This window comes from Chaetodon trifascialis, chromosome 5 (assembly GCF_039877785.1).
Source record: "Chaetodon trifascialis isolate fChaTrf1 chromosome 5, fChaTrf1.hap1, whole genome shotgun sequence".
Lineage (NCBI taxonomy): Eukaryota > Metazoa > Chordata > Actinopteri > Chaetodontiformes > Chaetodontidae > Chaetodon > Chaetodon trifascialis.
In genome coordinates, this window is record NC_092060.1 from 14,394,329 (window position 1) to 14,413,277 (window position 18,949).

The 18,949-nt window shown below is 44.4% G+C and overlaps 1 protein-coding gene across 2 annotated transcripts in view; it reads right to left on the minus strand.

The window, feature by feature from the left end:
• Positions 1–18,744, minus strand: part of nexmifb (neurite extension and migration factor b) — a 50,890-nt gene extending 32,146 nt beyond the window's left edge. For both annotated transcript variants that reach the window (XR_011602169.1, XM_070962231.1), the window contains exon 1: positions 18,057–18,744. The gene's annotated coding sequence lies outside the window, so the exon portion shown is untranslated. The remainder of the gene's footprint in view (positions 1–18,056) is intronic.
• Positions 18,745–18,949: the final 205 nt, after the last annotated feature.

Genomic DNA, 18,949 nt, shown 5'->3' on the forward strand with positions numbered 1-18,949 from the left:
GTTCTGTTCACAGATCTAAAGCTACATCTGAGATGAGTCCACATATCAGCCAACTGATGTGAGAGCTGTGAGAGTATTATCGGCATTTTCTTTGACAGCGCATTTGCTTATCCAAATCAAGGCTACAGTGCAGATTTGCCATTGCAATAGTGCATCAACTTCAGCACAGCGTCTCTCTGACCTTGTTAGATGCCCTTTTTTCCTGACAATTACAGCCAAGTATTAGGTTTTTGTCCTGTGCCGTGCTGTGGTGGCCTTGCAGCCTGTATCCAGCTTCTCCTGCGTGAATGACAGTTGATAAAAGCCCTGGGCTTTTGCTGGCGTCACCACCACTATGTAATTCCACTGCAGGGGAGTGTGCTTTTAGCTATGAAGCCCACTGCCACAAGAGCACTAAAGACACAGGCACAAACCCTCGCCAAATTGCCCTTAAGCTCCAGTAACATTTCATCTGACATTTTATTGACAGAGACAATTGTCACTATTCTAACCATGTGTTATTTCTTGTATTGCATCAGTAGCCCTGCGCATACCACCGCCAACACTGGAGCACAACAGCAAGCGATAAGGCTGGTAGCTGCATCAAATACAGCCACCCTAATTATGAGGGTCCGCATTAAAATTTCATAACAAAAAACAAGATGACAATAAAGCCTCTCAAGTCAATAATGCGCCACAGCAGCACAATAGAAAATTATTTTCAACAACCCAGAAACCTCAAGTAAAATACTGAACCCTGCTTATTTATGCTTGCAAAAGTGTGTATGTGTGTGTGTGTGTGTGTGTGTCTGTGTATACATGAGTGCATGTGTGTGTGTAAGAGAGAGAAAAGAGAAAGAGAGAGAGACCTTGAGTGCAATGGGAGGAGTAAATGCTGCAGCATTCAGGGAGGGAAAGCAAAGCTAGCTGTGAGTCAGACTCTCTCTTTCTCTCTCTTCGGCCCTTACCTCCCTCTTTCCACTTCCACTCTCCCCTTCTCCTCCCTGTCTCAGCACTTAAGCAGCTGCCTCCACTTATGCAGGGCACATTTCAGATGACAGGAGGGAGGGAGGGAGAAAAAGGGAGGAAGGGAATGATGGGGGGTAGCAGGAGGAGCAAAGGGGGAGGGAAACAAAAGGTTGCACGATGATTGCACAACGATTCAAAAGCCGCTGAAGGGGGACATTCCAGCCTAGGTGAAGATGCTTCCCCCTCCTCCTCCTCCTCCTCCTCCTCCTCCCCCCGCTCTAAAAACCCACGCTGCTATACATCAAAGAGGAGAAGGTTAACCGCTAGACACAGTAACCTCTGTAATAGAACTGTTTTCTAATGACCATCAAAGAGTGTTTACTACCTCTGGGCCTGTGATTAATGGCTGTATGCACGGGCAGCCTCCTATTTCACATCCTCTCTCCTCGTGCTCAGAGATGGTGAAAGAGATGTGGAGAAAATGACAGCTGGGAGGGAAGATCCGTCTGAGTGCTCCTGTAGGATCTTTTAGGACATGGCCAGCTTGATCTCCTGACCGCTCCTGTGACAAATTAACGTCTGCTGTCAAAAAAAGACTCATTGACCGTCCTGTGTTAACACCACTGTTGTGCTTTCGCAGCTTTAATGAATGGATGACGATGCAGCAAGGGAACTGATCCAAAACACTTCAGGTCGTTTTTTTTTGGTCAATGAAATTACGATAAACTAACACTGGAACTGATGATTAGGGGAAACTGTGTTCCACAGAACACCCCAAATGAACAATCAATGACAAATATTTCACAAAATTAGATTTTATTTTTTAATTTTTTAAATCAGATTATTTAATTCATGCCGTGTCTTCACTGGTTACATCAAGCCGTTAATACACTGCTGTCATGTGAAAACCATGTATCTCCAGGTTAACTTCTTATCAGTTAAGAAAACAGCCCTATATTCAAAAACACTACATGTTTCAAATAGTCAAATTTGTTTCTAAATGATTTCTAATAAATAAATAAACTAAAATAAAATAAAAACACATTGGAGAATTGCCTCATCCTGTAAAGGGATGAGAGAATAATGAAAATCAAAAATCACCAAAATTTGGTGATATATGATCTTCACAGGGCAGCGGTAAAAAGCAAATTGTTGTGGTAATCCTGCCCTTCTGATCCTCCCATCAAAAAAAACTGCTTTCCATCATCATAACGCAACAGGAAATACATGAAATTGGGGAGGGCAAGAGCTCTCAAACCACAGTGTGACATGTTCAGGATGAAGTGACAACTCCACGGTTAAGGTTTGGTTTAGTTAAAAAACAACTTGGTTAGGTTTGGGGAAACATCATAGTTTGGGATAAAAAGCCACTTCATCAAGGTTAGGGGAGCTTTGTCACCATGGTTACAATAATAACACAGTGCTTAAGGTGAGGCAGTAGATGCTTTAAAGGTCCAGTGTGAGGGGCATCTAGTGATGAGGTTGCAGGTTGCAACTAACTGCATCCCTCACCTCATCCTCCTCTAAAGAAACATGCTAAAAATGCTAAAAGCCCTCTCTGGAGGCAGTGTTTGGTTTGTCCATTCTGGGATACCGTAGAGACAACATGAATGAATCCATGGAAGTGGACCTGCTCCCTCTGTAGATATAAAGGGCTCATCCTGGGCTCACAAAAAACACAAAAACTCTCATTTTCAGGTGAATGCACAGGAAAGAAAATATAAGTATGAATGTTATATTACATTTCTGCCAATAACTCTCCCTACATCCTGCACACTGGACCTTTAAAAGAAAGAAATTTCACTGTCAATGTGGACGAACAGCATTCTCCCTGTTAAAGTCTGATGTTGTGTTGACACCCTCCATCTATGACAACATCACCTGACTCCATTTTTTGCACCTGTCATAATACCTATGACCTCTAGGGGGCTCTATCACGTGACTAGACATACTGTATGACCTGTTTGCTAGACCAACTTATGTCTTTCTTCTCAGGAAGACCGTCTTGTTACATCCAACCATATTACCTCTTTCGCCGAATGATTACAGCTAATTCATGAAGGTCAAGAAAAATCTAACACCAGACAAGAGCTGATATGTTTTACAGAGAACACAATAGAAGCATGCAGAAAAAAACAAACAGCTGAAATCTACAATGAATTCCTTTACTACTGCAGTTTAGTGGGCAAGTGTCTGCACTGAGTGCTGGAGGCCGATGCAATTACTGTTTATCACTGATTGCACCAAAATGAAGAAAAGCAGGTAACTCACATTTTACACACTGTATACAGTGCAGAGTTAAGCCAAGCTGAAGGCGTAAACATGCACTGCAGCTGTCTCGCTAATGGATTTAATATCATGTCTTAATTGTGCTGAAGATATTTCTCAGGCTTAATGTAATTAGCCTTCTAAACACTGACTGGCAGTATATCAGTGCTAAATGCAATAAATAAAAAGCTGGGTAGCTTTTGTTTAGTTGTAAACAATGCAGTAAAACATTTCACTGCAGAACCTTGTGTAATTATTGGTGACAAAAGGACAGCAGGCTAAAGTTGTTATACTGTGAGGTCTGCTTCCCCTGACAATTGTGTTGATGGATGAGAATTTAAGATGACTAACACTGCGACTCCAGCAGCTACCAGAGAGAGAGCTCAGGTCATCCCGCCGAACGCCTCTATCACCTCTGTGAAAGCCAGCGCTGAAGGGGAAGGAGGCTGCAGGAGTGATGCAGGACAGGATGCTGCTGCTGCGCTGATTACAGAGCGAGATTAGAGGGTCTGATTAGCATTTCATTTAGAGGTTCAGTAAGTGAGATTTTTACTGTTACTAACACAGAATAACTCACAATAATACAGCTTATCTGTGGGGGTCATATTGGTTTGATGAACACCATGTGTCACTTCACTCACTCACTGTGTGCATTTTGCTCTGTTTTGATTTTATTTTCTGTTACTCAGCGTAGGTCAGTGTTATTTTCTTCTCTCGCTAAAAAAAGATGAAGTCACAGATGCATTTCGGTTGGTACTATCTAGGTATTTTGCAACTTTTAATAAAGCTCTCGTGTAAACTGTAAACTGGAGCGCGCATACATAACACACTTTAAAAGGATTTCACTGTACAAATATCTTGGATAAAATGTTTTTTAGTTAACGATATAATTCAGAAACTGTCAAGATATTCCTTTGCAATTAAAATGTGCTTTAAAAGGATAGTTTGACCTTTTGGGAAATTTGCTCATGTGCTGCATTTTTTCTCAGAGTTAAATAAAAGAGTGATGAGCGACCACTCTCATGCCTGTGCGCTAGGCTACGCATGGAGGAGCCAAGAGGCTGGCTGTTAGCTTAGCATAAACAGCAGAAGCAGGAAGCAATAACCCGCCTGGCTCTGTCTTAAGTTCAGAATCAAGATGTGGGAATTCAAGACAAGACTTCAGTGTCTATGACATCAATCACGGTCAAATGCTAGTGACCCTCCAACTTGTAACTGCGAGTTTGACTAGCAGTCAGTTTGTTTGTGAACACAACAAACCTGCATTAATCATTATTTTGTGTCTAAACATTGAATGGAACCACTCATGGTGCTTGAATGATGAAAATTATCACCCAACTCTGCAGCTCTGTTGACATTTTAGCCTCTGTTAGCAATAACCTAACATGCTTGCAATAACAACTGTATAAGTCAGTGGTAACTTATGAAGCTGCTATTTTTCCCTCTCATTGCCAAAAAATGATATCATATTTAATCATTTGGATAGTTTTTATTAAATGGCTGAGGCACTTACTGAATAAGAGTAAGAAAATGACCAGGTGTCCAAATGACCTATGAACACTGCGTCACTGACAAGACACCATCAGAAGTGTAGCACAAAATAAGATAGCAATACAGTTAACAAGTCACAGCATCAATAATGTCAAAAGAAAAATAATAATTAAGTCAGCTCTTTAAGCTCCTGTATGTCCTGTGCAAGGCTGTGAGGCAAACCACTTTCACATTCACCAGTCGCTCATCAGTCTGTGTGTCCAGCTCTCCGAAGTGTAAAGAAACACTTCTTTTCTGTCTCTTCAATGAAGAGCAACTCAGCAATTATCCCTAAAGTCCAGCAGATTTGGAGCATCATTACAGCCAACAGGCAATAAACTGAAAAGGGTCATTAAATCTTACTTGAGTGCACTACTTCATTTTCTTTAGAAATAATTGCTAATGTTATTTTTCAAATATTTTTTGATGATTTAATGAAGCACTTTCAGGTTAGTCTAAGAGTCTGGGATACAAAAGGGTCACTAACAGATTTATCAATTCAAGTAATGGAAGCACTTTTTTTCTTTTTTTTTTAAAGTTCTGGGGAAAATGTCTTTCTTTTTGTCGAGAGATGGATCTTGTTTTCTCAAGTTTCTTCTTTTTTAATTCCAAAAACAAGAAAACAGCAAATTGGCTGAACTGCTATGAAGCCCCTATAGGCTTGTAGGCATGAAGACACCCCTTGGTGAAGATAAGGAACCACAAGCAATCTACACAGCTGCTAAAAAAAGTGCTAAAGATGTTTGTTGAGGAGACTAACGAGTAAGGGTTTAGTGTAAAGATCAGCTGCATCATGGCTTCCCAATTTCTTCTTTTCTTGCACAATAAATGTCCCACTAATACGTCTGCAGTCCATTGAGCCGAGACAAAAGCAGCTCATTGATAACGGCTCAATAAGTGAGCATGGAGGTCTGTCGAGGGCTTTGAGGAATTTCTAGTCAATATGTGACCATAATGGATTGCACATGGCACTTTTTGAGACTGTACTTTAGCCCTGAAATTGACGTAGCTGCAATTTGCCAACTTGCCAACACAACTAACCCCACCAAAATACAGTAACAATGACGAAACACAATAGACTCATAAATAATAAGCAGCTGATGAATAGTTAATGCACACTTGTAATTTTTTGTAAACTATTTTTCTTCTGAGTTACTTCTTTAAATCTAATAATAATGCTCCTGAGAATATAGATGTATTTTATCCATCACACATTACACCCTTATTATTTTTTCTCTTTAAGCCACAATCTTCTATCAGTACTTTGTTTTTCACAATGACAGTCTAAAATGAAGACAGTTTTCATCCACATCACAAAAACCATTCCATTACTCTCACAGTAAAGACTTCCCTTTGTTCTCCGAGCCACAAATTATTTCTCCGTTGCTTCAGAAGGCGACTCCTTTACTTGGCTTCAAAACCAAAGGACAGGGGCAGGTGGGGGGGGGTGGGGGGTGGGGGGTAGTAGAGGACAGAAGGAGAAGAAAGGAGATACACAGAGAAAAAGAGGGAGAAAGAGGGCAGAGGGAAACATGCCGGAGAGACAAGACTGAAAAATGCAGAGAGGGGTGTCAGTCAGAGGAAGAGTGCGTGTACAATGTATGTGCTGGAGGGTAATAATGAGGAGGGCATGGGACCAAACAGCAGCCCTACTTTGCCCTTCAGACCGTCTACAAACTCAAATCTCAATATTCACCCTCCATCTCTGTGTGCTAATACGCTTTGATATTTGTTTTCCCTTTTTAAGTCATTGATGTTATTAGTTTTTGAAACCCGGCTTAGAGGCTTATTGATAGGCTGTGCAGATGGAAATTCAAATGACCTCAGAATCTCTGATGAGAGAGAACAATAATTCTTGTCTGTTGCTCCTGTGAAGCTGCAGCACATCTACAACACACAAACCACGCCAGGAGGGAGTTTCTGTGCTTTCCTGCATCCAGACATGCGTGCATGTTGCAGTTTGGTAAAGGCCACTGCAAACACAGTGGCCTTTACCAATAATAAATAAAAACCAAGCATTCCTGTGAAGCACTTCATCAGGCTGTATGGAATCAGTGAGAGCAGTAAAAGGAGCACACTGTCACGGCTTTAATGCGTGTCTCTCTGTGTTCAGTTGGGGGGGGTTAGCCTCTCTGATGTGCCACAGCTGAAATTGGCAGGCTATCAGTCACAACCCTGTAACACAATGTACAGCATTTCTAAACAGTATAAAGAGATATGACAGCCAAGAAGGCAGAGAGACAGATTGAGGGAGGGAGGGAGGGAGAGAGAGAGAGAGAGAGAGAGAGAGAGAGAGAGAGAGAGAGAGAGATGGAGACAGAGTGCAAAGCAGAGAGTGAGAGTGAGAGAAATGCCATTTTTAGAAGGCTGATGTGTAAATCTAAATGTTTCCTTTACAACTGGGTCAGAACAGCACATTATTCTAGACTCCCAGAACAAGCGTTTAGTCTTTTGACACCATCAGATTGAGCTCTGTAGGTGCAGCAGGTCATCAGAGTAACAGAAGCATCACAGCCACAGCGTCTTTAAAGGATACCGTGTTGTGTCTGAATGAAGGGGAAGTTGGCAAGATGCTTGGGGGGGGGGGGGGGGGGGGGGGGGGGGTCAAGCTTTTCTGTGGACAAATGAGAACAAAGCCTGCTCTGCCTCCCTGTTGGTAATCAGGCCTATTGATTAGTGGCAGTGTGGGTCTGTGAGGGACCGCAGAAGCCTGGGAGCCAGTGGCTGTGTGCATATGCACAAGGGTATTAGGAGCGCTTATTCTCCGGGCCTGTGGGACAATGCAGCCTCTGAGCGAGGTGATTAAAAGGCCCGAGCTATTGAGCTCCTCCAATCAATGCCCTCCTGTGCTGGTGGACAGAGCCAGAGGCCGCTTCTTAAACAACAGACTCACACACATGCTAACATACTATCACTCCCCGACTCTCTGTTTCTCCTCTCCCTCCCCAAAATCTTAAACCAGCTTTGTTAAGTGTCGGGGGCCAGCGGGACCAATGGGGGCCAAATCCCCAATGCTGTGCTGTATGGCTTGCCTTGACCACACCACATTGCAAAGGGACTTGCCATTTTCATCATGTGCAATGGCCAATTAAACAAATCTAATACTGGAGAGAAGAAGGGGTTGTGGGATAAAAGTAGGAGCTTTTCATTTAAATGGATAAGGTTAATGAGTTATTTGTATGGTTGACGTATTCCGATGGTTTAAAAGGTTAGGCGCATCTACACAGCTGCCCTTTGGAGTGATCACCTCTGTTTCACGCTCCCTCAAGCAGCTGTAATGAGAGGTCACTGTGCACCATGAGGGCCCTGGGAGCCAGCGGGCCCAGCCAGACAACCACACAGGCACCACCATATTACTATTTCCTCCAAAATAAACAGGCCTTGAAGAGAGGAGCAGGTCATTTCGGCCCTTTCTCTTCACCTGCCTTTCTCTCTCTCTCTCTCTCTCTCTCCCTCCCTCTCTCTCTCTCTCTTTCAATATCCTGACAAGTGGTCTGCTCTCAGCTCGCTGTGACCGGAGAACACTCCTCCCTCTTGTTTTTTTGGAACATCCACTTTCATATTTTCAATAACTGCAGAATCCTATTTTTGTTTCCTAATGGAGCCTCTCTCTCTGTCTCTCTCTCTGTCTCTCTCTGTCTCTCTCTCTCTCTCTCTCTCTCTGTCTCTCTCTCTCTCTCTCTTTCTCTCTCTTTCTCTCTCTGTCTCTTTCGTCTCTAAATTCCATTTCAGAGAACTGGCCTGTTTTCTTTACATCCGCCGCCACAATCAGACCTGCTATTTTTTGTCGCTGCGTGTCTCATCAACACCTCGTTTAATCCAGGCAAAAATATCACATATTGCTGACATATAATTAGTCATGGAAAATATAACTCCATCGCAGAATGATTATGGAATAACATACAGGCGAGCCAATGTCAATTTACATACATATTGGCCCCATTCTAGGCATGAACTTGGACTTGAGCTGGGGAGAACTGTGAGAAAAGACCTTGCATTGGTTAATTCAGAGCTATTGATTTGGTAATTATTTCATAAGATGGTATGTACAAGTACTCACAGACACAGAGAAGCCCATATCACAGGCGGCCAGGCAGCTTGGGGTGTGTTGCTGTCAGGTTTGCCATGTGTGAGCGGACAGAGGCGGTGGGCTCTGCTTAAGACAGAGTATTGGACAAACACAAACAAATGAGGCAGCGGCCACTGTGACTCAGTGCTCTAATGAACCAGCGTATTGACTTGCTGGCTTTCTTTCTGCCTCCATGTCTCTCTCTCTCTCTCTCTCTCTCCCTCTCGCACACACACACACTCTGCCTCGCTCACTCTCTCCCCCTGTCTGCTGTGTTTGTATGGATCCCAGCTGCCACTCGGAATACCAATTACTGTAGGCCCAGGAGTGGGGGAAGGAGAGAGAGAGAGAGGTAGAGGGAAAGGGAGGATGAGAGAGAGAGAGAGAGAGAGAGAGAGAGAGGAGAGGCAATGAGGAAAAGGCAGGATGGAAGGACGAAGGGAAAGAAAGAGGAGAAGCTGAGGAGTGAGGGAAGGATTGTCCCCACTTTATGGTCAGGACAAGAAGCTCAGAGTCGTGGGTGATGACAAGCAGGAGGAGGAGGACTTTGTTGGGTGGGGGGGTCTTCATCCCTGGAGCTGTGGCACCTCGCAAGGAGGGAAAATCAAAAAGTGTCTCCACGTGAGACACTTACATCCCTGATGCTGTGATACTCTTGTAGCTGACGCACGAGGAGGGAAAATCAAAGGGGACCTTTTTGTGGTCTGCCACAAATAGGTGCACCCCTGCACAGGAAGGGAGGGAGGGGGTGCAGAGGGTTTCACAGGCAGAAGTAACATTTTCCCTGTGAATTCCTGGGACCAAGCTGGGCGCTACATCTCCCATTACAAGATACTTGTGTTTGATAAAGGGATTTGGACCGAGAGGAGCTCTTGGTTCCAGTGACACTCCTTCTCTCCCTCTCCCTTTCTCTTCCTTTCTCCAACCACCGCAACAATTCTCATGACAACCATAATGAGCATGCTCACATTCTGCACGATACCACTAATTTGAGAAATTTCCAGCACAAAGACATAATTAGACAAACTAATTAGACGAAGACTTCGCTGCACAGAGATCCTCCGCAGTTCAACTCATCCGCCTACCTGCCGATGACTAAAATAGGAAGCAGCCGTCAAGCCCATCCATGCTTATTCCCCTCAGTTAGTGCGGTGAGATGTTTGTGAGATGGCGCACAAGGGAGAATAACATGATCTCTCCCAAGGGCTGCAGCCGCTCCTCAGCAGCAGTACAGCAGTGTCTTTGTTGTGGCTTTAGTGTCACATAGGGCTAACAGGTCTTACCAAGGCACAGATTGTCTTCCTATTTATATCTGAGACAGCAACATTGTCTACATACTGCGACAAAGCCAACTGAGAACAATCTGTACAGGCCAACAGCTATATCTAAGACGTATTAATAAATCAGAGAGGCACTCAAGTGTGCCACCAACACTTAGAAATACACAGGGTTCCAGTCGAGGTGTTCGTAGTGAGCTATAGGTGAAGTGGTGGGTTTTCTAATGAAGAATATGAGGAGAGTACTCAGAGAGAGTTGGAGAGGCGAGGGAGGTAGAAAGGTAATTGATTTTAAAAGTGATGGGAAAACCCACAGGTCTCAGGAGGGAGCAGCAAACCGTCTCAATGGATACAGGAGCCCCAGCTGCCTCCAAGAATAATGGAATTAATTCTTAGTCTGATTTAAATACATTTCATAATGGGAACTTAAATTAACATTTCCTAAAGCCCCCAGAGAAAGAGTCAAAGTGTAAACTGTTACAAATGTTTTATTATTTTTTTAACTTTTCTCCCGACAATGGAGCCTTTGTCCTCTGAATGTGTGTTCCTTGTAGGCACTCTGTGTTAGCCAAATAACAGCGTTTTGCTCGTTACCACTTTTGTGCAGTGTAAGATGAAGAAAACATAAATAATTTCAATATTATATGAATGCCGACTGACTCGTGCATACACAAAAACAAACTTCTGTGCCCACGTAAAAGCTCAGGGGGCCAAATAAGCATGTGCACATGCGTACGTACACATTCATATTTTCAACTGCTTGGCAGGCTGTCGCTGCATTCACTGTGAAGTCTCAGTGGTTGTAGGCAGAGAAGAAGAGGGAGAGACAGACGGGTGTTTGTTATTGCTAATTTTCTGTCACGTTATGAAGTCCAGGTAGACTCAATGCACCTTGGGATTAACAGTCAGCACAGAGGGCTTCTGTAAGCACCGGCTACCCCTAACACAGATAATTCACACACACACACACACACCGTAACACATACACTATGCACAGAGATACCTTACCCCTGATCTCCAGAGGCCTCATCACTGGAGCCAAAACATTGCAGCAGCATACATCTTTGATACTGAGTTTAAAACCTATTAGATCATATGGCTATAAAGTATGCATGCACACTGCACACCAGCTCTCCCCTGACAAAGAGTTTGTCTCAATGGAATTACCTGCATAAATAAACCATAAGCAAATCCCCAAATAGTGCGCACAAAAGGCAAAAAGGAACACTCATACACTAGCATATATACACCTCCAAGCCAGATCTCACAGGAGCAGGTTATACACAACATCATTTGAATATAAAAGGTAAATACCTGGTGTTGCGATGCTCCTAAAGTATTTAGTCCATCGTGACAGAAACATCACTGCATCATAACAGTAAATGGCAGACAGACACTCTCACACTGGAAGCAAGATTACTGCATGGATGAAGGGCAAGCGTGTACTTTCTGCTGCATTATCACATGTAGCAGTTCGAGCAGAGGTTTGATGCCAAACCTTATTTATCATTTTTCACGACCTTACCTTGAGGAATAAAACAGGATTTTCTGCAAAAACCCTTTTATCTATTTCAAAAAAGGTCAAACTTCTTGAATTTCGTTTGTCTTAACTAGGACCAAAATTAATGATTATTTTCTCACTTAATCAACTAATCATTTGGTTTGTAAAATGCCAGAGAAGATTTCTTAAGATTTGTCTGATGAAGGGTCCAGAACCTTGAGATAATGTTTACTTAGAAATAAGCCAAGAAAGAGCACCAGATCCCACACAGAGCAACCAAAAAATAACTTTACTGAAGTGAAACACAGTCTAAAAACAGCTAACGTATGGGCCTAATCAGGAAATACATGATTCAACACTGACAGCTGAGTCAGCACTCAAAAAGTTAATAAAGATCAAAAAGGTTTTCAATACCCAGCCCGAACCAAAACAGTTGGGCTAACTTTAATGTTATGCTATTGTAAAACATCGCTTTCATTTTTCTTTGCTTTTTTACCAAAAAACAAAAAAATATTTGAACTAAAAAGTATCTGACAAAATTAAATGTGACATACATGAGTTGAAAAATAAATGCACTTTATTCACAGCAAAGCTAAATACTCTCTTTCTGAAATCAGTCTTGCACAGAGAGCCTGGAAATTATTCAGCAAATCCAGATCCCCTAAACTCAAACCGTATACAAGATATTACAAAGAATCTCTGAGGCTTTGTGTGACTAAATGATGAATTAGCTCTTTTATCAGCAGCGGCTACGCTGAGGTGCATATTTGACTCCTTCTGGAGAGCATTTTACTGGCTCAACTGTGATATATGTGGGCTGTATTCTGACAGTGTCGCTGAATGATGACTTGGGGAAATGGGTTAGAAGAGCACTGAGAGATACTGAGTTGAAAAATGTCTATTTGCGCATGACAGAGCTTCAGTACGTCACTGAGCGCTGCTGTCAGGGGCGAGCCCAGAATAAACGCAGAGGAGGCATCCTGGCCCTTTGTGTCTCTTTATGTTACAATTAGCTACTTCTTTATGACAGCAAAGACTGGGTCACTGCCATAATGCAAAACATATTTGCGTGTGTGTTTGTGTGTGAGCATAACATAACAGCAGTCACAAAGCTGACGAGAAACCCAGAGCCAGCATAAATTCTGGAGCGAACACACACAGGGAAACAGGCGAGTATACACACAGCTGTACATCCTAGAAGTCAAAGAGCCACAATACACACTTCATACACTCTTCTGCAATGCATCTGAAATGAGAAGTCCTAATTATTATTTCCATTGTGCCCCACTCCTGTGACAAGGACCACTAGCTGTGAATGATTATAATTATTACTCGTAGTAGAATAGCAGTCATGCTGTTGTATCATCAGCAACATCATCCAACAGCTCAGGGTCAAATCCGACTTGAAATTCATGTATGCAATTCAATTCACATTCTCTGTGTTAAGATATTCAAAAACATTTCTCATTTGACTCTGCTTAGATGTGTCGCGCATGGATTATATTTTGCCTCTGGCGTGCTGTGGTAAATGGAAAGTAAAGCGCCATTCGTCAGCTGACTATCTGACAGGAAGACTTTTGCGTCTGCTCAACAGGCTTTTGTCATTCCGCTCTCGACGTCAACCGCAACATATGATAAAATAGCTGTTCAATTCAATTATTGCTAACGTTTGATTAGGGCACAAATGGTGCAGTCTCCACAAACAGCAGCACAATTAAAGTGAAATGAATTACAAGAAATCTTGGGCCCAACACTAGCAATGCCATAAATTTCAAACACTCAACTTGTGAAAGGATCTACAGCAAAATATAGCCTGTCTCGTATTTGTACATAAATTCACAACATCGTTTAGAGTAGCAAACAAGCCTGTCTTGAATGGCTGGTAATTATGTACAGCAGCAAATAAAGCGTGGTTCCTTTCTGAGGCACTGGTGCCTTGTTAAGTGGTGAACAGACAAAACAGCATTTAGAAAATGAAAGGTGCAGGGAAACATCCAAGGCACAGCGAGCTTCTCTTCCCATTAGAAACAACACTGTCTGTCTCACGGCCGTTTGTTTGTTCCAACTGGCTGTGCTGGGAGGACGCACCCTGAACCCCCACAACCACCAGTAACTATGTCTCTCCCTTTTTTCTGTCCCCTCTCGCTCTGTCTGTCCAGCCCTTCCTCTAATCTTCCCACCATGGCCATCCCCCCTCTCCTCTGCAGCTCCTCTGTTTTCTCCTCTCTCACAGTACATCCTACCCTATGTTTTGCTCCTTTTCTCATCATCAACCTCCTTTTTTCATCCCCCTCCCCCCGTTTTCCTTCCACCAAATCAAATCAAAGATAAGGCTAATGAAGGTGGCTTATTATTCCAGCATTCAGGATCCTGACAGTACACACGTCCAGCGGAACATGGATATGTGGCTCCTCCGGCTCCAACATGAGGAATTAAAAAAAGAAATGTTCAAATTAGACAAGGGACAATGAATCTATTAGTGTTATTATATAACAAAAACCAGAGCTGTTATTGCCACTGTGTGTGCCATTACAAAGGGAACAATACATGGGAGCACACTGTGTGAAACCAATTAAAATCCAGCCCCGTCATATAGCTTCCTCCCTCCCGAGTCATGTTGTGAATATGTCGCTTTCACACCATTCATGTCAGTGCACCTGTGTCCACTGCATTAAATCCCCACCTCTTTCGGCTCCTTCTCAAATTTCCCAGCATCACGTCTCGCTATCTGTTTCAAGAATCCCATGAGTTGAAATACAAGGGGGCCCGGGAGAGAGTGAGCAGAACAGGGGAAATTTCACATTATCTATCCATCTGCAATATAAGGGTCTGATGTGGAAGCAGGAAATGAGCTATGAACGTCAAGCCCGCATGCCCATGGTCCCAGTGGCCACCAGCCTACATATTGAGATCAAGTAGGCAACGCGGAAAGTGGTTTAATAGACCCCAGTTTAATTGGACTTTTATTTGTTAATGGCAGAAATCCTGATGCATTACTTTAATTATCCTGGCAGAACTAATTCATGAACACGGTGCGAAAACGTAGCTGGACTTGGCATTCAAATAGCATCCGCCTGCTTTCCTCTCTATCTCTTCTTTAAACCTCCTATCCTCAAAGCACCCTTGCTTCTGCCTTTCACAGGAATCTCTCTGATAGGACTTGTAAGGCATGTGATGGTTTAAACCCTCAGTGTACTTTAACCAGCCAGCTGTCATGAATGAATTCAGAGAAAGAGGAGAGGAGAGCGCCGAGGCCATTTTTCCCCTAAAAGCGCTGGGGCCCACCCAGATCCTATATGTGAGCATGTTTGCCAGGCCCTCAGAGTGCAGAGCAGCCCTCGTCGGTTTGGCTGCTGCTATGAAGCGAGGGAGGGAGAGAAGGGGGGGTAGACACAGCTCCCCCTGCAGAGCGCTGGTCCAAGACAACCACAGGCAGCCTCTGCTCACATCCACACTCAACCCAATCACACGTCAACTGCTCTGTCAATGCCGAGCAGCAGCCAATTGAGGGAGAGATCCTTAATGTCTCTCTGATCGCGCTGTTTTTAATTCATTACATGACTGCGCTGTAACAGTTTTGCCTCAGTGCCTCACACCTCGTACCGACACATATTTTCTAAAACGGGGCATTCTTTAAAGTAGATTAGCACAGTTTGCCTGTCAGCTACAGATGTAATTTTTGCCTCTCTCAGCCACTCTGTATGTTGGTGTCTGTGTGTGTGCTGCAGGATGTGTTTGTGTATGTTTATGTGTGTGTGTGTGTGTGTGTGTGTGTGTGTGTGTGTGTGTGTGTGTGTGTGTGTGTGTGTGTGTGTGTGCGTGAGCATGCCAGTAGCGTGCAACTACAAATGCGTGTGTCTTCCTGGAACAGCTCCCGTCTGGGGGGGCAGAGCAGGCAGCAAAGAGCTCAGCAGCCCCTCAGTCCCTCAGGACATGCTGCAGCTCTCTCTCCTCGCGGCCATGAAAACCAATCAGAGCCCAGCCTTCTCCCCTGGACTTACCTCTGCCTTTAATTACAGAACTCAGCAGCGGCAGCAGTACAGAGAAAGGCTGCCTCCGCTGGGCCACAGCCAGCATGTCACAGCCCAAATGCAGGGCTGAGGTCAACGCAGCGGACCTCTGCATACAGTGGCCTCACATAAACACAGTGTGCTTAAACATACAGTCGGTCCTGATGGGCTCAGCGGGCTTCTACGCAGGCTGGGACAGAGTCAAGGTGCTTCCATACTGAAACAATACAATGAGCAGAGAAAACTGCAGCGCTCCAGACATAAAACCCAGCAGGGCACCACATATGCAGGTAAAGCACTTTCTGTGTGCTAAACAAGATGTTCTCAAATGTATCCTGCCTTTTCTGAAAGTCGGAACTTGCAGCACAAGCTACCAGGCAATATCTGATGACTAGAAAATGATCAATCACACAAATAAACATTGGTGATAACGCAGTGTAATACCCTGATGGTTGCATCTTTTCATTAGTCTGCTTTACAGTGATAAGCAGGTGTAAAGGGGTAAAGTATGAATCGGAAACTTCACATATGAACAACATGTCCACTGGTAAGAAAGCGGGTGATTGATGAGCATCAGCTCATTCTCTACAACTGAGACTCCCTCTAATTTGACAGGTGTGGTAGTAGAGGCCCGACACATGTGCCTAAGGCTGAAGCAGAGGAGAAGCCACAGAGCACACATGGGCAGGGGAAGATAAGAGACTATGTACACAAGCTGCTGGTTTTATTGCTGCAACATAACGCTCGGAGAGCATTTTAAACACATTTTCAGAAAACCTTCCAGCACTGTCCTTGCTACTATGGAACAGAGCCATAAAATGTGTCATTGGGCTCAATTTCTCACCCAATTTCAAGTGAACGGAGAGCAGCACTTGAGCGAGAGCAAATGAGACTGACCAGGCGGAGATGTGAACGGTGAACGCTGTCAAGACAAAACTCCGTGGCTGGCTTGGTGGCACACTGCAGAATGAAGACACAGTTTGATATGGTGGCTCTTGTTAGTTTCCGGATCTGTGATCCTCAAACAAGGCCAGGCGGCCAGAGTGAGAAGACCCTCTCCCCTCAACACGTCACGTGGCCCCGGGCCCAATGGTGTGATGGCACACATGATAACACATGATAATGACTCCCACATCAACATGTCAACTCAATTTGGCCCTCTTATAGGCTCTCTTTGACTCAATCAATGCATGGTTTTCCATCTGGTTTCCACTGCTGTCTTCACATTAGAGAAGGAGAGGGCTGCCCCCATAGTTTAATTAAGCAAATCTCCCAACAAGCACCCAACGCATGCTGAAAAGTCTAAAAACACCCCGTCAAATCGGCTAATAAGAGCTCCAAAACATAAATCAAAACGTGTCAGGTCAGGTCAATAACTGCTGGCTGTGCTGCTGATTAATCGTGGCGATAAATTCACCAGGTTCTTATTTTGAAAATCCCATATTACAAGACATTCCGATAAACATCAGCCAGGCAAATTTCTAGCTCGTTAAAATTTAATCCAATTAAATCCCTATTTAAAACAAAGTTAACAAGTGATTCTAACACCTCCACAAAAGCACAGCACAGAGGCTGCTCGAATGGGCTGCAGCTCATTATTCTCGAGCATGGCTTGTCTGGCTCGCAGTGTGGCTGACTGGGACATCCAGTAAACATCTGTCATGAGGCATCCTTAAAGGGGAGCACAGACACAGTAAGCTACTGATCTAGTGACCCGACAGTGCAGGCATTCACACATGCCTTGGTGCACCTGTGTGTGTGTGTGTGTGTGTGTGTGTGTGTGCTCTGCTATCCTGATGTTTAGGCCATTTTTTTAAGAACTGTGTGCTTATAAACTGTTTATGAATCATTTATTCGCCATATCACAGTGGAGGGGCCTAGCTGTAAGATGATGTGTTATCCCATTGGGTTTCAATAGCCCATTCATGAATCATTCATTAGTTTGGACTATAGATTATTCCCCCTTATTCATCTCTTATTCATTTTTGGGGCAGCACTGCTCGGGATACATAACGCTGATCCAAAATGACGTCCACAGGCCACTGTTTGCCTTCAAAACATACAAACAGTGCAAGGCAGCTGACTCCGATATGAACAACCGCACGTGGCATCTGTATTTGTGTTCAATTTCCGAGCCGAAAGCGAACGGGTCCGTGCCTGTGCTTTATAGAAGTGGGGGTATTTTTCGCAGGGAATAGGTAATCGATGGAGCAGAGACGAATGAATGTAGGCTACGACAGCTGTCCCAAGGAGGCAGGGCAGCTACTACACCGCATGCTTGGTGTGTTCTCCCTTTGAATAAAATGTCCGATCACATCAAATCAGGCAAAGCAGGCACATAAATCAGTGTGTGTATAAATCAAGCTGTCATGTGCATACCTAAGAGAGCTCGCTCACTATTCAAATAGACACAGCACGCTGAATAGCAGCATAATAACGATTTCACTGCCTACCTCCGGAGCGTGTGCGCCCGAACTGCGTTTTTCCCCCGTCGCAATGGGATCCTTCTCAGCCGCTTTGGACAGTATCAGAGATGCGTCTTTCCCCCGAAATGCAAACACTTCCCCTGCATGTCTTCCCCCCCCACCCCCCACCCTCCCCGCCACCACCACCACCACCACCACCAGCACCAGCAGCAGCAGCGGCAGCGGCAGCAGCAGCCCGGGCCTCCAGTGATAGCAGGTGGACGCGCCTCTCAATGATGGAGACAGCGCGACTCTCCTCTCCCCCGCCGCTCCATTTTCAATTACGGAAGAATTCGTATTCCAGGAAACGCGCTATAGGGCAGCCAGCATGTCCTAATATCGCCTCCTCCTTCTCAGGACAAACAGGGGCCGTCGCCTCCCGATTAGCGGCGCCCCCTCGCCTGTTATCTAGGTTTTACGAGATGCTTGATGTTGCCATTGTCACGCCGTATTTTTTTTTTCCTTTTTTTTTCCTTTTTTTTTTTTTTTTTTTTTTTTTTTTTTTTGCAGCTGGACCTCTCCCCCTCCTTGCGGCGCGCAGCCTCGTAAGCGCGCACCTTTTGGACTCCCCCTCCGATTCTTCTCGGTCCGACCTATGAGCGCGCGCAGCCAGCCGACGCAGGGCCACGCACCGCTTTGACGGACGCGCTGAGCAAATCAGGTAGCCCACTCCAAATAGGACTGTATCATAACAGGGCAACTGCAATGACATCAATAATGAATACGCTACTCATGTATGTCTATGCTGGATGATAGGCCCACTCATAACACTTACCGGACTGGAGGCAATACTTGGATAGAGAGGGTCTCTCTCTCTCTCTCTCTCTCTCTCTCTCTCTCTCTCTCTCTCTCTCTCTCTCTCTCTCTCTCTCTCTCTCTCT